Below are 19,810 nucleotides of genomic sequence, written 5' to 3' on the forward strand. Positions count from 1 at the left end.
CACGAATAATAGCATACTAAATACTTCTTATGTCGCTTCTTAATTTTACTTATAAATATTTGTTTCCTGCCCAAATGCTTCATGAGTACTCACGCAAATTTTGAAACCCTTCTGAGTAGTGATTCCTTTTTGAGTTCCATTTTTGATTCTGAAATTTACACTAAGCATCATGCATATAGAAAACTATTCTTATGATTAATTTAATGACATTAAATCATGGCGTCGTACCTTCGATACATTTTATGCTATTCTCTGGTTATTAATTTTTCTTAGTTCTTTCTGAGGAAGGAAGGATTTTATATGCTGATTAGCCTATATAAAAAATCTCAAGAGTGCTTATTTACACTTCAATGAAATGTCTACTATTTAATTGTCTTAAAATTAGTATAAGTAATTTACCTCGTTCCTTGATATATGAGTGTAAGCGCATTACCAAGACAACTAGAAATATTTTGTTTCTGTTAAAAAATAACGCTAATTGCTTCAGATATTTTTACTTAGAACATGATTATAGGTCTAAATTTATCTTCCTTGTGAGAAGAAAACGAAGGTTTATAATCTCAAATAATTTCGCGTTTCGTATTTCAACGGAAATATTTTGACTGTTTCTGAATTTTAATTTCTGAAAGTCTCTTTTTCGCGACATCTGTACCTTTGCACAAAATAAAGTTTCTTCCAAACCAAATAACAAAATAGATACAAAATTGATTCAAAACGGATTTTTCCTGACATCTGTTTTTACGTATGTATGTACTTCGCACAACTCGAAAACCATAGTCATAGATCTTTGAAATTTTTTATACGGGGCTGCTATAATATCTAGTTGCGTACCTCTCTTTTTATTGCAACCGGTAGAAAACGTATGCACATACGAGGGCAATCCCAAAAAAAGGTCTCCTATTTTTGGGGGACGTAGAGAAAGTTTTAATACGGTTGTTGGGAACACTGTTGTGAGTGGTGCTTTCTCCACTACCACATAAGCACGCAGGCCCTTCGCTCGGATGCTCAGTCTTGGCTTGGCAGCCATTCGAAATAGAGCTCCCGATAAACGTTACCGCCAAGTGCGAAGTGCGCGCAGTTATTCGATTTTTTAATGCAAAAGGCGTTAAACTGGTTGAAATTCACCGCCTATTGACGGAAGTGTATGGACAGACGTGCATGGATGTCAAAAAAGTTCGCAAGTGGTGTAGAGAGTTTACAGCCAGTCGTACTGAAATTCATAACGAAGAAAGGAGCGGGAGGCCGTCAATTGCCGATGAGACAATCGCGAAAGTTAAGGAACTTGTGCGTAAAGATCGGAGGATCACTCTGAATGCTGTCTGCATTTTGGTTCCTGAGGTTTTCAGAAGCACCATCCACATGATTTTAACGGAAAAGTTGCAGTATCGGAAGGTGTGTGCAAGATGGGTGCCGCGTATGTCGTATGTTGACAGAAGACCACAAACAGCAACGGGTTTATTCTTCCCGCGAATTTCTTCGCCGCTATGGAGACGAAAAGGACAACTTCTTGGACTTCTTGGAAAGATGAGGGTCAACACTTCCTGAAGGGCATGGCGGCAAGCTGGTATGACATGGGCATTGTAAAACTTCCACAGCGTCTACAAAAATGCATCGATTGAAATGGCGATTATGTTGAAAAATAAAGCATTCTTCAATCTTTAAAGAGATGTAGCAATTATAGAAAATAAATGTTTCTTTGTATATCTAAAAATATAGGAGACCTTTTTTTTGGGATTGCCCTCGTATTTACCCACAACTTATGCTGTTTAAACGTCCTTACCCAGCCTTTATATTCGCAGTGGTTGGCCATATCCGTATACTTGCACTTACAGAAGTGTTTTAAATGGTGAAAATATTCTTGTTTTGACAATATCAAATTTTAAAAAAAATTAATTCTCGACAGATAACGAAATTTTGATGCCGTCTGCCGGTTTATATTTGAGACAAATGTTATACTAGTTATGAAAAAAAATTTAAAAACAATTTGAATCTCGTGTGACAAAAAATTGACTTGGACATTTTAAATTCTAATTTTACAATTTTTGATGTTATTTGCAACTCGCCTTGAAGTACCGATTGATTAAGATAGTATAATGTTAGGAAATAAATTTAAATGCAATGCATTTGCATAATTAAATATTCAGAACAAGAAGTTATATGGTGTCCATATCATACTTTAATTTTCGCTGTATTTGGTTACCGCAAAGCACTTTAGGACTATCTGCTTATACAGAAAGAAAGCTAATTTATGCTTTCAAAAGTGTCAAGTTTTACGTATATTTTTGCAATGTGATTCAAATGTCAAGAATTGATGAAATTTTCCTTAAATATTACTGTAAATAAGTATTTTAGTTTCATAGTGGGTGGTGTGGTGTATTGAATTATGGCAAAGCACACAAGGGCTATCTGCCTAAGAGGAGGAATGCCTTTCGTGGAGGACTTTCTAAGGGAAACTGGCTCGTATACACGTTACACATGGGGAAAACCACGAAAACACCCATGCAGCCAGCCCGTTTGCGGGATTCGAACCTCGGACCGAACTACCAGTGTTCAGCGACTTTACCGCTCGGCCGCTGGTGGGCCTTCATAGTGGGACTGTAGATTTCATTCTTCCTTACCCGGATGAATAACTTTTTTTAACGCCCCATCAAACCTGAGGTAATAGAGTTAATGAGAAAATAATATGCAGTAGCGAAAATAAACATCGTATCATATATGTATGTCTTAAATGTTTTATCATTGATGTAGTTGTTTGAACATTTTATCATTTTCATAATCCGTTACTGTTTAAGGGAACGGTGGACTTAAAAAATTAGTTTTTTACGTTTTTATGTTTTCAGCAAGAAATATATACATGTACGTATTATAACATCAGTTTATAAAATATATGTGCAAAATTAATTTTTTTAATTAAAAATTTTTAAAACAAATAATTAATTATAGATTTTAAATGCTCCTTGCGCGCTAATTTTCAATATTTTTTCCTAATTTTTCCTTTAAGTTTGTTATAAAGACTTAAGAAAAGTTTCTGTGTATCCGTTATTGAATATGATGGATCAGAAATTTTTAAAAAGGATTTTTGTGAACTTAAACCCAGTTTTCGGAAAAATATCACCTTTTGTTAAATATTATCACAAGTTTAAACTTCTTAATAACCTCATATCCCAAAACGCATACACAGATCTATTGTAACATATAACAAGATAGTTTCTTCCAAATATCATTCATTTTTAACTACAAATGAGACGCATGGAGCATTTTCAAGACATACGAACTGCGAAAAATTTTGTTTTGAGAAAACCGAGTTTAATGTTTTTCTTGAAACTTACTTTTAACACATGGTCAAGAGGAACAACAAATTAACTTTAAATATGAATATATAGATACTAGATAGCATTTTCGTATCATTTAACTATTTTTAATCTCATAATATTAAAATGAGAAAAATAAACATATCGCAAATTGGCTCGTGATTCGAAGTTTTAGGTAGAAATAATTTATGTATTATATCCAATGAAACTTTTAAAATTCACTCGCAACCTATGTTTTACCTTCATTTGTTACATTTACATTATCTTTTAATGCTTTATATATTTTTTACTTATATTTTTTACTATTTCTGTTTTTTTCCAAGCAGGTAAACTTCTCTTTTTTTGCTTTGGTTCAAGCGACGTTGATCACGCTTTCCTGCAATGCGTAGAGAAACCGAGATTGTTTCTTCCTGTTCTAGACGTATAACATTCACACAATCAAAGTTAAATTCATTAATAGCTGTCAATACTGACATTTCTAGCCTTTTTTTTTTTTTTTTTCCGGAAATAAACACTTCTTTTGAGCAAATATATAAATTATTGCATCAGTAAATAACTGTTGAAATACATTTTTTTAGATTTTTCTCCAAAATTTAAAGGGAAAAGTTTACGTTGTTTACACATTTTACATGATTGTAAAATGTTACATGTAGAATATTTGAACTCGGTTTTTTTTTCATACGATGTAGTTACGTGTATGGAATATTATGAGAGTAAAAAAACGAATTCAATATTTTGGTTGAATTTTAGCTATTTTAAAGTCCACCGTCCCCTTAACTAAAATAAAGTGATCATTAATTATCCTTCACGTGTGTTAATTCTAAACTATCTCAAAGCGTAAAATAATTCCTTAAAGGAATACTTCTTGCAAATTTACTTGAGGAAAATATCCAACATTAAAATAATCCTTAAAGTTTTCTTAAATTTTCATTCGTGAATAAAATATATTACAGACATTTTTCCATCATAATTTAAAGCTTTAAATGAAAAAAAATATATTCGTTTTTATAAAAAAATGTACCAGTATAAAAAATGTCTAAGTAAAATGTACCAGTACATTGTAGTGTAGAAAGATAATAATAATCTTAAACTTTCCAGTTCGCTGAAAATTAAGAATAGTGAATTGAAGGTAAAAAATACCAAAATACACTCACAATCAGGGAAACAATTCGACAACAATAATTTTGATAAATGCAGCAAGAAAAATTACTTGCGGAATACGAAACCTCGTCAACATTTATCTCTCGGACTAGAAAATAAATAGAGATGGATAGGCGAAAGGGATTCCTTTGATCTCAAATTAAAAAGTTTGAGATAATTTAAAAATTTTACTGAAGTTAAGTTTAACGTTGCATTTAATCTTCAAGTTATTTTCTTATAAATAAGTACTGTTTGTAACAAGGTCACGAGAGGACAGGAAAACAGAGATAGGCGTTACAGTTTTCTCTATAACACGGAAATTTAAGTAAGTCAAATAAGTTACTTAAAGAAGTCATACTGCATATTTTTATGGTATTGATCTCATTTGTCGAAAAAAGGCAGAAAATATAATTTAATCACTAGAGCTTTTATATGATTACAAGTTCATACTTAGCAACAAATGTTTGCACCAACACGTACTTGAGATAGAGTAGAATTACATAATATGGTAGACAAATAACATAAATTATGGATCATAATTGAAAATTTCTCATAGTGTTTCTTTGTTTTTTAAGATTTAAGGTATGCTTTTCTGTTTTGCTTAAATCTGGTATACATTGGAATTGCTAATCTGTGTGGTAAAAACGGACAATCATTTTGCTTAACAGTAGTCAGGTGTTTTATAAGAGGAATTTAAAACCCATTAAATTAACATAATTAGAAACTCTTTTATTTAACTTTCTGAATAACGAAAATTTTCCAAAATGAAAAGGGAAGTAATATGTGTCTGTATGCAAGTTCAGATTAAATTATGAGAATTTCAAAGCTAGCTTCTCCCTTAAAGTTCATGAAATTTGCTATCTTTATCAAAACCGACACAAGATTTATTCAGTAAGATTTATTCAAGATTTCTTCATGCTTATATTTTGGAGCAGTTATATTAATTCCTCTCTACTACTTGTGCACTTAAACTATAAAATTTTGACCTTCAATTAAAATTTCTTTTATCTATTTCGTTGATTTAGCTGGTGAAAAAAAAAGGTAGTAAGTATAAAATCCGCACATGGCCACACTTGAGTTTTTTAAATGAATCAAAAAAATGTATCTTACAATGTCTTTAATGATGGGATTACTGTTACGAAATAATTTTACTAATTTTCAAATTTCATTTTAATTGAATTTAGATGGACTATAGAAAAGATCAGAAAGCAATGCTCTAGAATACGAAGACTTTAGGTAGCAGCATTGCTATAAGTTTCTGAAACTTTCAAAATTTATAATATTTACTAAACCGCAAACATTTTATGTCTAAACCACAAACAATTATACATTTTTTCGTCGTTCAGACGTTGCAAAGATGAGTTAGCTATTTGCATTTACAATGAATTGCATTTATATATTGAATAAGTTTAAACGTCCTTCACAGTAACTCTTCTTTAAAGAAATGAATTCATTATAATCTTCCCAAATATATTAGTTGACTTTGTATTATGGGAATAATTTCTTTATAAGAAAATTCAGTAAAATATTTCATATTTTGATTCGAATCTCTTAGCTTATTGCTATAAAATACTAAATAACCTCTCCTATTTTTTACATTTTAAGCTGGTGAAAAGTTAAGAATAATTCTACATAAGTCTAAACAAGAAATATCAACGCATTTTAAATTTTTGTGATGAAGCAAGATGTTTATAGATTTCTAATGACTTCAAAAATAAGTAAAAGATGTTTATTATAGCATTTCAGCATTTACTATTCTGTTTCAACTTCATTTTCAAAATAATTTTAACCGTGTCTTATTTATACAATCATGATAATTTTTTAACCCTGGTGAAGGAAAGGCTGATTTTTTTTCACCTTTAGGCTTTAATGCATTAAGCAGATCCATTCTTAATTTTGCCTAGATTAATATATTAATATTTGCAAATACGTTAAGCGGACAAGACCTCATAGTATGTAAAATAAAACAGTTTTTTTTTTTTTTTTTTTTTTTTTTGTCCAAAGGGGTTTTGTCCCTGAAGGGCTATTGTTTTCGTTTTGCGTCGAATCACTATAAACGGCATATCGCTTTTCAAATTGTTGCCACCAAATGTTCCTGCATTATATTTGAAGTAATTAAATAATAAAGAATCTGCATAAATGTAGGTATGTTTCTGGCATTGTGATAAAACAACGGTACCTACAGCCATCCAATTTTGAATGACATAATCCTACTGCGAATATGGGCATCTGAAAACCCAAATTGGAAATTTGGAATTTGTTTTACTATCGATTTCATATTTTGTAAAACGGTAACAAATTTTTGATTAACAAACTTAACGATTTAAATGCGAACAATGGCAACACTCCACGGGGGAAAAATCCTTTCCTCCAGCGCGCGGAACTGTGTATCGGGAATTCTAAAGATATGCTCATTTTAAAATTCTTTTGCGACATTGCTGTTGAACTGAATTTTAAAGTGCAAAGAACATTATATTTAATAAATAAATGTAACACACAAAACGTTAAAAAAAACCGCTCCTTTGAAAGTAATTGAAAATCTAAAACCTTTAATTTTTTTCGCTAATAATACTAATTTCATGCCATTGCTAATATCGATATTCATTAAGCATACTAAAACATATGCAAAAAACCTTAAACTTGACGAAAAGGGGAAAAATATGCTTCATAGTCTAATATTAAGAAACGTATGTATATAACTCCTCGAAATATGTTCCTAAATGTTGCGCTATATAGAGCAAAGACAGCCCACTTACTGCATTCCCTGTTTAAACACAGCGGCCGAGCGGTAAAGACGCTGAACACTGGTAGTTCGGTCTGAGGTTCGAATCCCGCGAACGGGCTGGCTGCATGGGCGTTTTCGTGGTTTTCCCCATGTGTAACGTGTATACGAGCCAGTTTCCCTTAGAAAGTCCTCCACGAAAGGCATCCCTCCCTTTAGGCAGATAGCCCTCGTGTGCTTTGCCATAACTGAATAATCCAATCCAATCCAATCCAATCCCTGTTTAAACAAAAGCATGAAAATATTCTTAAAGCCTGAAAACACATTATGAAAATAAATGCGATATATGATATATGTTTAGGTACATATTGCCATAAATTGATACTCCAGTGGAATGTGGTAAGTAATTTGAATGGTAATTGCTTTGTTTCTTATCAATTAAACTAAAAAGATATGAGAAAATATCAAATAAAAATTATTTTTCTCACATATTTAAATTCAGTAGCGATATACATATTGCATATAAAGAGTAAATTTTATTCCTTTATATGTCTGTACCGAATATTGCAACATTAAGTATACATTTATGTATATCTGTATATATAATATTGCAATATTATTTATACATTTATATATATATATATATATATATATATATATATAGTCATCATTAGGTTACGAAAAAGTTACAAGTGAGCAAAGTGGTTAACATTTGAAATACAGTAGACTTTCAAATATCGAGCTTTCCTGGAAGCAGACCATCAAAACAGTAGAAGAATGGGAATTTTTTATTTATTGCAAAATGTAAAATAAAAATTATATATGCGCTGGAGAAACTTATCTATTGCCAAATTTTGTTTATCTTCCAGAAAGAGAGATTTGTGACTCAGCGCCTTAAAGCACAAATCACTAATAGTTGTTATACGCAGAGTATATAACAGATTTGTCATTAATGTGGAACCGCTAAATTTCAAGCATGGTACGCTAATAAGCATATCATCTAAATTCATCTAAAATATTAATTAATTTCGATTATTTTATGTACAAAATTTATGCGAATAATAAAATTAGTATCGTATAAGCAAATAAACTAAAAGCGAATTTTACTTACCTTGTAGCTAGTTAGAAGAAGCGATTTTAGTTGGAGATAGGGGTTTCTTGATTCCCGATAAATGCAGTACTGTTTTAAATTTCTATCATCAGTCAACATATTATTATTTAAATAGCATATTATTAACATATTTTCATAGACAGATTGAATTTTTTTGTCAATTTAAGAGCTTGGGGACCTTACCAGAATACGATTTATAATACAGTTGAGATAAATAATTAAATAAAAAGAAACTGTTACATTTTTATACATTTAGATTTTTTGTAAATTATGATATTCATAGCACAGAACATCCTCAGGATGACCTATTTAAGTCGCAATATACCGGGACATACTTAGGATGCCCTGAAGATGTTGATTCTCAGATGTCCTGAAGACTTCACTAATTTCACATCCTGGTGATATTTAGACTGCATTGTCCGGAGGACTTCACTTGTCAAACATTCTGAGGATATTTGTTCTCGAATTCACCAGTTTCAAATTTTTGTTATTGCACATCTGAAACATGCACATTATTTAATTTTCATATGTATTTTAATAAGTTGTTTTTAAATGCTGTACATTAAAAAATAGTGATATTGATAAATATTTGATATGATTGATGACTTATTCTTGTTATTTTGTTATTAATTTTAACTGCTATTTTTAAAAATTTATTTAGGCATGGGAAAGATTTTTTTCAATGGATTAGCATTTTCTAGAATATTTTCTAAATTCTAAATAACATACATTTTTCATAAAATTGTTTAAATTATATGTATTATTACTTACAAATTGCAAATACTACTATAAAGATAGGCAAAAATTAGAATTAAAAAAAACTAGTTACAGAACGGAAAACGCCTTTCAATCGAACACACTCTTATTGATATTGAATTACAGTCGTGCGATAATTTCCCAGTATTCTCTCTGATGACTATCCAAGATTCTAGAAGCTTTGGTCTTCTATAGAGATGGTCGTCTTAGAGAAATATTGCTTAATATTAAAAATTTTCATAATCTCATAAATATTGGTTACTTTTAGAAGTGGTCGTTTGAGAGGCAATATTCTATACATTCATTTACTAATACTCTCAGATTAAAAAATTTGTTTATACTCGTATTCTCAGAAATATCGGACAAAAGATGATCGTCACATACCTGCAAAGTTTTACATTTCAATGAAAATGAATTCAGCAATATTTAACAATTTATCTATTAATTAATTAATGAGATATAGGAAAATATATGAAATAGTAGTGTTTATTACGGAATAATGTAGGAAATTCTGTAGAACTATATTCTTTCGCGTCATTGCACATTCTAACTGGGCAATATGCTAGTTCCTCGTATTCTTCCGCAGACTGCTAAATATAGTAGAGAACTGCTAAATATATTTATTTGAAATGAAATTCAAGATGGCTGCACTATGAGGTTTCGTTGTTCTATGGATATTTTGTTGTATGAAAGGTAAGTTCAGTTGATATATTTGTAAGTTTACTTTTTTGCTTCTCGAATTTATGTCGTTTATGTTATTTATGTCATTAATTATGTTTCGAATTCATGTTATTTATGTAATTTTGACAGTTAAATGTGTTAGCTATCTTCAGCTTTATGAGGTGTTACCGTTCTGTCGTGTATTATGTGTAATCTCAGTGGATGTCTTTTCAAATATCTGATTTGCCCTGCTATACAAATGTTTATTAACAAGTGAAATATAGTACCATAAGTATGCCATATTCATTTTTTATTGATTTAAACTTTATATTAAATAGTTTGAAAAATTAAATAAAAATAAAAGTTTGCATAATTTTGTCAAAAATATGCATGGTTGAAACAATATCTTAATCTAGTAAAACCATCATGCTTTGTAGACAAAACTCAAATCTCCATCTTTGCGCACTGATTATGGTATAACTTATTTGGTAAAAATTTACTGTACAGTACTCCTTGGAGAATAGTTTTTTTGATGCGAAAATCGGGGCCAAGAAGCATAGGCACCAATTTCAAGATGGCCATTACAAAAAACCAAAATAAAAAGTCAAAGACTTGGTGTCTATATACACATCGACCTATTTTAACTTTAAAAAAATCAGATCTTTGCGCACTGCCTTAACTTTGTCCATGTACACATCGATCTATATTCACTTTAACAAAATCAGAAAGCTAAAACAAAGTTGAAACTACCATGTTAACCAGAAAAATGTCGCCACTGTCTTAACAGACAGAGACGAACAAATAACCAAAAATACACAGAGACCAATAGCAAAATACATATTGCCTAACATAAAAACATCAAACAATAAATAATTTAACAAAAATTAACACACAGATACGAATAAATAAATGAAACATCATTTTTTAACAAACCTTTTTTACACCTTTACTTTTCCCACCACCATTTCCTCCATCCTTTAGGTAAGCAATTCAGTTATATTGTTGGCCTCTTAGTCACCTCAGATATACTCAAATGATAGTACCCGCAGCAAAATAATAGCAAGTTAAAAATGCAAAACCACTCATGTGCAACCAAACATAGCAATTGAAAAGAATGGTAAGAACCAAAAACCCGGGTACATACGAAAGTTTTACTATTACAAAAAATAGCCAAATCTCAATTTATCACAACATGTTTGGCAATATTCGCAGAAATAACCCCTTTTTAATGACAGAGACTTAAAAAAAATTCCACTTTAAAAAAAGGCTACTTTCGCCAACATTATTAACATTAGGTTTACTGAAAAAACTATTTCATCCAGCGGGCTTCTAGATTTCATGAACAACCAATACCACTGCCGATTTTTCAGACAAAAACCAAGGGTTATCGTATAGTAAAGATTAGCCACATCTTCATTTACTACTGTTACAACATAAAATATACTTCTTTGGTAGATTTCTGCTGATAAATTCAAAAGCTTAAAATTGCATATTGCTTATCATGATCAGGTTTTATTTTCTGCACGTGGCTAATAATTACTTATGGTCTTGTCAGCAAAATGTTACCAGATGCAATTACATTATTTTGTATTTGCCAGTCTCATGAGAAAAGTTTTTTCTTTTTTTTTTCCCTCCTGCAAGACAACTTTACTTCGTGTTGCAAAATAAATTCCTTCTCACTCTTTTTGGACTTGCCTACACATTAAATTTAAAATAGATTTATGATTAGGTAACATGTAAATATTATAATTTTGTTCCTCTCTTGGCAACTTTATGTATTGATTCGGCATCCAGGTTGCCTACTAGTGGCTGATTGATAAAACTACTGACATGTTCAGCTGGTGATTTGAGTTTAGTTCCTGACATAAACAAAAATTTAAAAAGGCATCCTCCACGTTTATTTTACTGTAATCGAATAATCAAATAATTGCTACTCTGTTTATAAATAATAAATGTTAAAATGTTTCCTTTAATTTGCATTCTTCTGGTATTTAATTTCATGCATTTAATAGTCATTTGTTTAAATTTAAGTATGAATTATATTCACATATAGTAATTGCAAGTGTTTTTCTTTATTTTAGGTTCTGTGAAAGGCAAAGACAGAGATGTAGTTTATCAAGAGTTCTAGCAGATGTCCTCTTTTACAAGGTTATAAAATGAATTTCTTTTAAAAAATGTAAAGAAAATGTTATAAATTGGATTAATAAAATCTATTTTGAATTTTGAAAAGTGTGTGTCCTCTGTTAATCATTAGATAGTGCCATAAATTTCTGAGTATGTTAATTTTCATGCAAGTAGATAGCTTATAAAAATTTGTCATATTAATAGTTAATGCAGGATTTAGCATTATTATAAATATTTATTATAACAGGTTTAGCTGAACTACTTTTTTAGTCTCTCTGCAGATGAAATCACAAAGGTAAGTGGTTCGATATTTTTCTGTATTCCACATTAAGTAATTTTATCAGGTAAATTAACAATACTTATATACTAAAGGTGAAAGAATACTTAAACGTTCCTTGAAAATAAAAAAATAATTAGACATTTAAAAAAATTGTATATGTAGAAAATTCTCAAACTGCCACATATGTGGAACTGAAGAATGTTATATGTGAAATATTTCATAAATAAAATGTAATTAGTTTCACTATTTGTTAATTATAATTCGCTGCATTTTCACATTAAGGTAGCAGTGCTTTTCTCAGCGTGATATAAATCCACATATTTTGATTTCTCTTTAGAGAGCGAATAAAAATGAAGTAAATATTCTCGTTGACATTAAGAGCTGAATACACTTCAAAATAAAATGAATTAATACATTTATGGAAAATTTTACACAGCATATATTAAGCAGAAAGAGTCAAGTGAATATACTTAGAAGTACTATTAATAATTGGTGGAGTTGATTACAGAATAAAATGCCTTTAACTGCATGGGAAACATACAGTAGATCTTCTTTTAGAGTTTTTCTGTATTGCGTAAAATGCAGTTTTAAATTTTTGGCGCTGATATTGGTAATTGTCATGTAAATGGTAATTACTGTTTTATTTTGCTCTGAAATGAATAGTTACAATAGTAATAAAATTCTGAATGAAATAAACTTTAACATGTGCCAGAAGTTTAATTTTGGTGCTGATTTCAACTGGTAAATTTCATTTTATTGAATTTCGCATAAACTTATACCAGTGAACCAGTGCAAACTATTTTCAGACTTTTTTTAATCCAAAAGGTTATTAGATTTGAAATGTAGCGTCAATTGTAAACTGATTTCGTTTTTCATTCAAGTCTTGCCATTTGGCAAAATGTAAGATATTTACCTTAAAATCTAATCTGTTATCGATTAACAAGCCAAGCTATTTAAAAGCAATACACACAGTTCTTAACAATATCTTTGTTTTTACTTTTTAATCTGATTGATTTAAAATGAATTTAATTCATGATATCTCTAATTGAAAATATTTAGTAATTTTATACAATATTCATGATATATTTTACTTTTTAATCTGATTGATTTAAAATGAATTTAGTTCATGATATATCTAATTGAAAATATTTAATATTTTTATACAATTTCATGATATATTTCTTCACTTTTCAAATATATAGAAGATAATATAACTTTCTGGTGTCAATATCCTAAAAAATGTTTTGCTTTTTCCACTGGCCCAGCTGTATTGATAATCTCTACTGATAAACCATATTAAACTTTGAGCCCTTTTGAGTGACTGGTAAAATCTGAGTCCTTTCAGATTTTTTTTTAATGTGTGAGCAGAAAGATAATATTTTAGAACAGCTTCTTGAGTTACCTTTCTAATGATGCAAATAATTGTTAACAATGTCAAGAACATAATTTTTACAACTCAATATTAAATATATAAAAAAAGCCTGCAGTATTTTCATGTTACGAAAACATGTTTACTTATTCTGTGGTTAGGAATTGATTTAGTTTTAAAAATAAAATTTCCTTTTAAATTTCTCAACGGTCTGATCAAAACACTAACAATTCTTTATATGTATTATAGAAAGATGATTAATTTAATCTGTAAAGATTATTAAATGGCTAATTTTATTATTTAATTTTTAATACAAATTAATTGAAATTATAAACTGAGTTTGTAAAATAATTTAGTTATGAATACTTCAATTTGGGGCTACTGAATGTTTAAAAATGATCAATAATTCATTTTACGTTTCTTGCTCAGTTTTAATATATTTACAAATTATTATGTAAATTGAAATTCAGATTTAAGAAAAAATAAGTTTTATAAATATTCTCAATATTTCTTATTTTTCCATAGTAACCACAGGAGAAAGATTTGAGACTATGTTTGTAAACTAAGTAGGTTGTAGATCATTACACCTTCACATACTTTCACCGCAATGTAAGGAAGTTTCCTGGGTATACGTATACTGGGATGTGACATTAAGCAGTTTAGAGTGTGTACTTAAGAGTTTAAAGGGATAATGTAACTAGTATTTCAAATTTTGATGACATCCCATATGCTGTCGGTGGAATCTAGATAGGATATCCTAAGGATATACTAGGATGTGACATTAAGCACTCGAGATGAGTTTAGGAGGAAAGTCGGATATTACGGGATGTCCTGAGGATGCAGTAAGTAGGAATTTAAATCCTAATAACATCCCATACGCTGTCGATGGGACACAGATAGGATGCTCTTAGGATATAATGGGATATGTTTAGGAGGTTAGTGGGATATCCCGGGATGTCCTGAGGATGTAGTAAGTAAGAGTTCATATCCTAATAACATCCCGTACGCTGTCGATGGGATTTTGTTAGGATGTCCTAAGGATATACTGGGATGTGACATTAAGCACTAGGGAGTATGTGCTTAGGAGGTTCGAGGGATATTCCAGGATGTACTGAGGATGTGCGCATATCCCGTGAGCAACATCCTCAGGGTATCCCAAGGATGTTTTTGTGCTATGTGGGGATAATCTGCAATTAATATGTATTAATAAATTTGAAGCAGAAATGCAAATTCAACTCTTAATCCTAATGGCTATCATTAAAAGAGAAATATAGTTTTCATTTTTTTTTCATTTTGTTATTGATAATATAATTATCATTTTGCAAATTATTCAGACGAAATATGTTTAACGGCAAAAACGTTTCTGATGGCATTCTGTGAATCATTTCCTTACTCTTCCTCTTTACTTTTAAGGGGAAGCAGTTAAATTAAAAAAAAATAATAAATAAAAATTTCTGTCTTTTGCAGTTGGAAGACAAAAATCGTTTAAAAAAAGAGCTTGACGTCCGCTTCCTTTCTGCTGCAACAATGGCCCTAGATTTTTCCATCTCCTCCAACCATCGAAGAAGCCTTTCGAAACAAGAGCGTTTTACTTACAGTTAGAAATAGTGGAAGCCGTATTCATCGTCGGAACTTTTTCTTCTGCTGCAACTTCTCTATGAAGATGATGAACAATATCCGCCAAGTTCGGCGGAAGAGACTCACTCGATCTGATGATACTTATGATTTCAGTTTCGGTTGGCACTCTCTAATTCGTGAGTCTCTCGTACAGACTTCGTGGCCATTGTCTCTCAGCGTTGATTCTGAAGACGAAGATGAATTTTTGGGAAGAAGGAGTCTCAGAGGGTGAGTAAGTGCACAAAATATTAAGATACACTTTTTCAGGAATTTAATTTTCTTGAGAATGTGATTGAACATTTTATATTGTTAAGGAAGCTGTATACTGAGTTACTTTAAAGTGGAAGATTATTTTATTGCTATGGTTTAATTTCGTTTTAATATTATATTTTTAAAAATATAATTTATAGTGTTATCAAACCACTAATTAGCATTTATTAATCGAAATAAATGCTAAAATTTTAAATAATAAGCTGCATCTGAATAAGCTGATAATATACTAAGTTTCATTTTCAAATGTCATTAATCTTATTTAATACACTTTAATTCATATAAATCATATATGTGAAAACATAACAATAATACATTTTAATATTAACTAAATTAAAAAGACGAAGAACAAATGAATGGAGATATAAAAGCAACAAAAATCACCGTAAAATGTATAAAATTCCAGGACTAGTTTCAAAGTTTTATACAGAAATTTCATCTTCAGTTGTAGGAGTGAAAACAGAAAATGAAAAGCACGCGCGCTAGCGATAACAATCGACCAAAATTCGAAAAAGTTCCAGCTAAGAAAGAAATCCAGAAATTCCATAAATTAAAAAACTACTGGCGTTATCAAATCCCATTCACATCCTGAAATTCAATACATAAAGACTACATTCTAGGTATGAACTCCTAGGATACGTAGAGTATTCCTTGTTAGTGTAGCTTAAGCTTGAAATTTTGCATTAAGGAGCACGAGACATGCGTTAGGGGGCAAACATTTAAATCTTCTATAATCCAGCGTTTCTAATAAAAGAATCACATTTTACATATTTCTGCAGTCAAAAATGGGCAAAAAAGAACACCTCCTATTGGTGAATTAGATTTCCTAGAGGCGTTTCACATTCGTAAAAATGCTTCAGTTCTAGTTAATATGCCCAATTCTAATCTTTTTTTATCTTCAAATTTTTAATTTAATAATTAATTGTATTTCATAGCTGTTTGCACTTTTTATCAATGGATGGCTCCAGTAGCGTTGTTTCTTACCTCAATTAAACGTTCTTCAATTTTCTGTTCTGCTTTTATCGCGTAAGCCCATGCTTGTACTTCATTCTTTTCCCTCCTACATCTGAAGAGTAAAGTTCTATTGAAACTTCCGAAATTAAGCTTTAAAATTTCTGCAACTTACTCTCATTCTTGTTACTCTGATATCTCTAACAGTGCATTTTATTGCGTATAAACAAACATGCACATATACATACATACATACATACATACATATATATATATGTGATGTACCAGCTTTTGTACGGAATAAATAGATTGGTGAAGAATCATAGATGTAGTCGTAGCTTAAATTATCAGACGATAAGTTTAAAAAAACAGGATCCATTTATTATATTTCAGGGGAAATGGCAATTACAAAAATCTGATCTCCGGAGTAAATAAAAAAGAATTACTAATAACTTTTTGTATGAAGTTTACTGCATCGTGACATTTACGAAAAAGCCCCCGATATTCCTTTGCGAGTCCTTTTATATCCTCTGGAAAGGCAGAGCTTCCGAGAAATGACGCCAATCCAATCCAGTTCGCTTTAAATATTTCCAGAACATTCTATAACTGTACGCGTAGAAAAGGCGGGAAAAAACAACTTGACTACGGGGCTGTGGATTTAATTCCACGTACTTTGAAATAAGAGAACGTCGCCATTAAAAAATGAAAAGAACATACAGTTAGAAATTTAAGTGTATTCTTGACTATGGAATTTTATTATTACATATATATAACATACACGTAAAAAATAGATTTTATATATATACATACGTATGCATATATATGTAAGTAACACATTCGCGTAAAAAATGTATGTTTGAACTGAAGATGAAATCGTTCATGAAATATTAAGTACGTTATAAACAATTAGCAGAACAGCGAAGTGTCTAGTGGAGGCTGATGATTAGTCCAAAAGATAGAGCGCTTGTGGTATTTTTACTAATCCAAAACTTTTAACTATCATGGTGGTTCAGTTTGTATGTAATAGGCGATAAAAGGTTCAATTTAAAACATAACAAGACATAAATTTATTTACATGGTTACTGAAATAGAGCGTAAATTGTGCCGCTAATTATTAGGGTCGGCAACTCCCTTACAAACATTCTTACTCATAGTTAAGCACATCTTATTATTACAAATTCTAATCCTACACTGAAGAAACAGGCGCGGTACAGCCCCCTCTATAGGCGTTTTTTAACACTCCCCACCTTAACTCTAGAGTTTATAAGAATACTTATCAATTTCCATCATTTGGATTTACGTCAATCACATTGCAATAAAGCAATTACCATATTTTTTTATCACAAAATGTGCAGGAAAATGTTATTTATTAAATTTAAGATCTGGTAATATGTGCCAGCAAAATTCATAAGCAACTGAATTGAAACCAAATGACATAGTATTAATCTATGAAGAACGCTACCCTTTCAGCTGTATAATTATAAATATATATATATATATATAGCAATTGTTATAGAAACTCGTAAAATAATCTGTATATAATGTCGCATTTAACGACAGATATTTTGAACTTTTTCTGAGATGTTATAGTAAAGAAAGCATTATTTTGAAACCAACTCATTGAAAGCCATCTTTCTAGTCTTATGTGTCAAATCCTTTCTAATTCTTACGAAAACTTTCAATGCTTTGAATTATATCAAACGTAACGTTAGGGAAAAGCACGTTTGTACTTTATCTGTTAAAACGTGATTTCGTTTTTCTTTCCCATATATTTTTTTTTTTCATATTCTTATTAACAAAGCAAGAAGTTTCAATTTAATACATAATACTATTTTAAACCATATAAACATATAGTATGTGATATTGCATTTATTAGCCAAAGTCAAACTTTCATTCTTTAAGACATTGATGCAGTATTTTAACGCGCAGATAATAGTATATTCTTAACTTGAATAACCAATGCATGTTTCCAGATAATAATAACTTATTTTTAATTAAAAATTTCTTAGATATTCTTCTACTGAAAATATTTTAAGTGAATCTTTGTATTTTTTCTCTCCTGCTGAAAAATTATTTATATTCTTATAATAAATGTGATATATATATTCAATGATCATTCCTGTGATATATATATTCAGTGATCATTCCTGTGATATATATATTCAGTGATCATTCCTGTGATATATATATTCAGTGATCATTCCTGTGATTTATGTAAACCATTGCGACGATCCTTTTTTTATAGGTAGAGTGTTTTTTGCTTATTTATTTATTTTTTTTATTTATGCATTTTAAAGGTAATTTTAATTCATTGTGTATTTTATTTAATTTTATATTCATTTATTTTATTTGCATATATTTATTTTATATATTATTTTACAGAAATCTTATTTCTAAACCGAATGACATTAATATAAATGGAACCCAGGCATGTGGATAAACACACCCTATCAAGTCTTCATGACAATTTTTATCTACAAATGAAATCTTTCTGCAATCAGCAGATATTTTACTAGATGATTGCAGATTATGAAAATTCTCTTTGGTTATATTATGAAAACGAAGATCTCGGCCGCAGTGAGCCAGTTGGTTTACGAATCCAAGATTGCTTTACTTTTCTTATGTTTATTCTTGAAGATTAAGGCATTATTTTGCTGTGTAAATGATTTTGGGGATAAGCAGTTTTCCTCGCGCACTAGGAGAAGAAATTCTATCTGTCACTGAGTTCTCCGTTTTCTAACAAATTCTCACTTTTGCAAATTAGTGCGGCACCTTATTTGTCTTAAATAACAGTGGTGGGTACAACATTCAATAAGTCAGTTAGGCTATATTCTGCTGCTCGTGTTTTCTGTACGAAATGTTATTTTTATTAAGTTAGAATAGAATAGAATTACTTTGCTGATTCCCGGATTAGCTGGAATATGTATTTAAAGGTATATCTACGAAACCGTTGTAGCAAAAATAAATAAAGTATTTTTTTTAATGAATTAATGTTCAGTGAGTAAAAGGTTTTTAACGCAATCCATCTTCATGAAAGTTTCAGGAACAATTTAATCCCATGATTCACCACTCAAAATAATAATGACAAAATAAAGGAAATGTGCAATTTAAATAACGAAATAACAAGTGAAAGAAATACATACTATTTTTAAGCTAATTAAAGAAACAGAGCAAATGAATTTTTCATAATAACCCCAAAATAAAGTAATGGTGTAATTAATCTGGCAACCAAAAAAAAAGAGCCTTTTCATAAACAAGAAAATATTTTTTCTGCCGTTGCAAATTCAGGGTTATGCACTCAAATGCAGCTAAGCCTAATTTAAAGCATTACATCAGATAGGTTTGAATTTAAATAAAAGATAAAATCAGAAATCTATACATAGAATTATATGTTCTAGAACGTATAAGTTCTTTGAAATTTGTACATGTGAGCTTACCTTAAATAGAAAGAAAACATTTACAAATAATCCTCCTGTAACACCGCAGAGTTTATTAGAAA

At 30.1% G+C, this 19,810-nt stretch overlaps 1 long non-coding RNA gene across 2 annotated transcripts in view; it reads left to right on the forward strand.

Moving 5' to 3' along the window:
- The window catches only part of LOC118183699 (uncharacterized), a 342,152-nt gene extending 322,757 nt beyond the window's left edge, over positions 1-19,395 (forward strand). For both annotated transcript variants that reach the window (XR_004757279.2, XR_004757278.2), the window contains 2 exons: positions 14,941-15,318; positions 18,694-19,395. This is a non-coding gene — a long non-coding RNA (uncharacterized LOC118183699). The remainder of the gene's footprint in view (positions 1-14,940; positions 15,319-18,693) is intronic.
- Positions 19,396-19,810: the final 415 nt, after the last annotated feature.

The sequence above is a fragment of the Stegodyphus dumicola genome, chromosome 5 (assembly GCF_044657685.1).
Source record: "Stegodyphus dumicola isolate Sdum_Otavi_A_Nest chromosome 5, ASM4465768v1".
NCBI lineage: Eukaryota > Metazoa > Arthropoda > Arachnida > Araneae > Eresidae > Stegodyphus > Stegodyphus dumicola.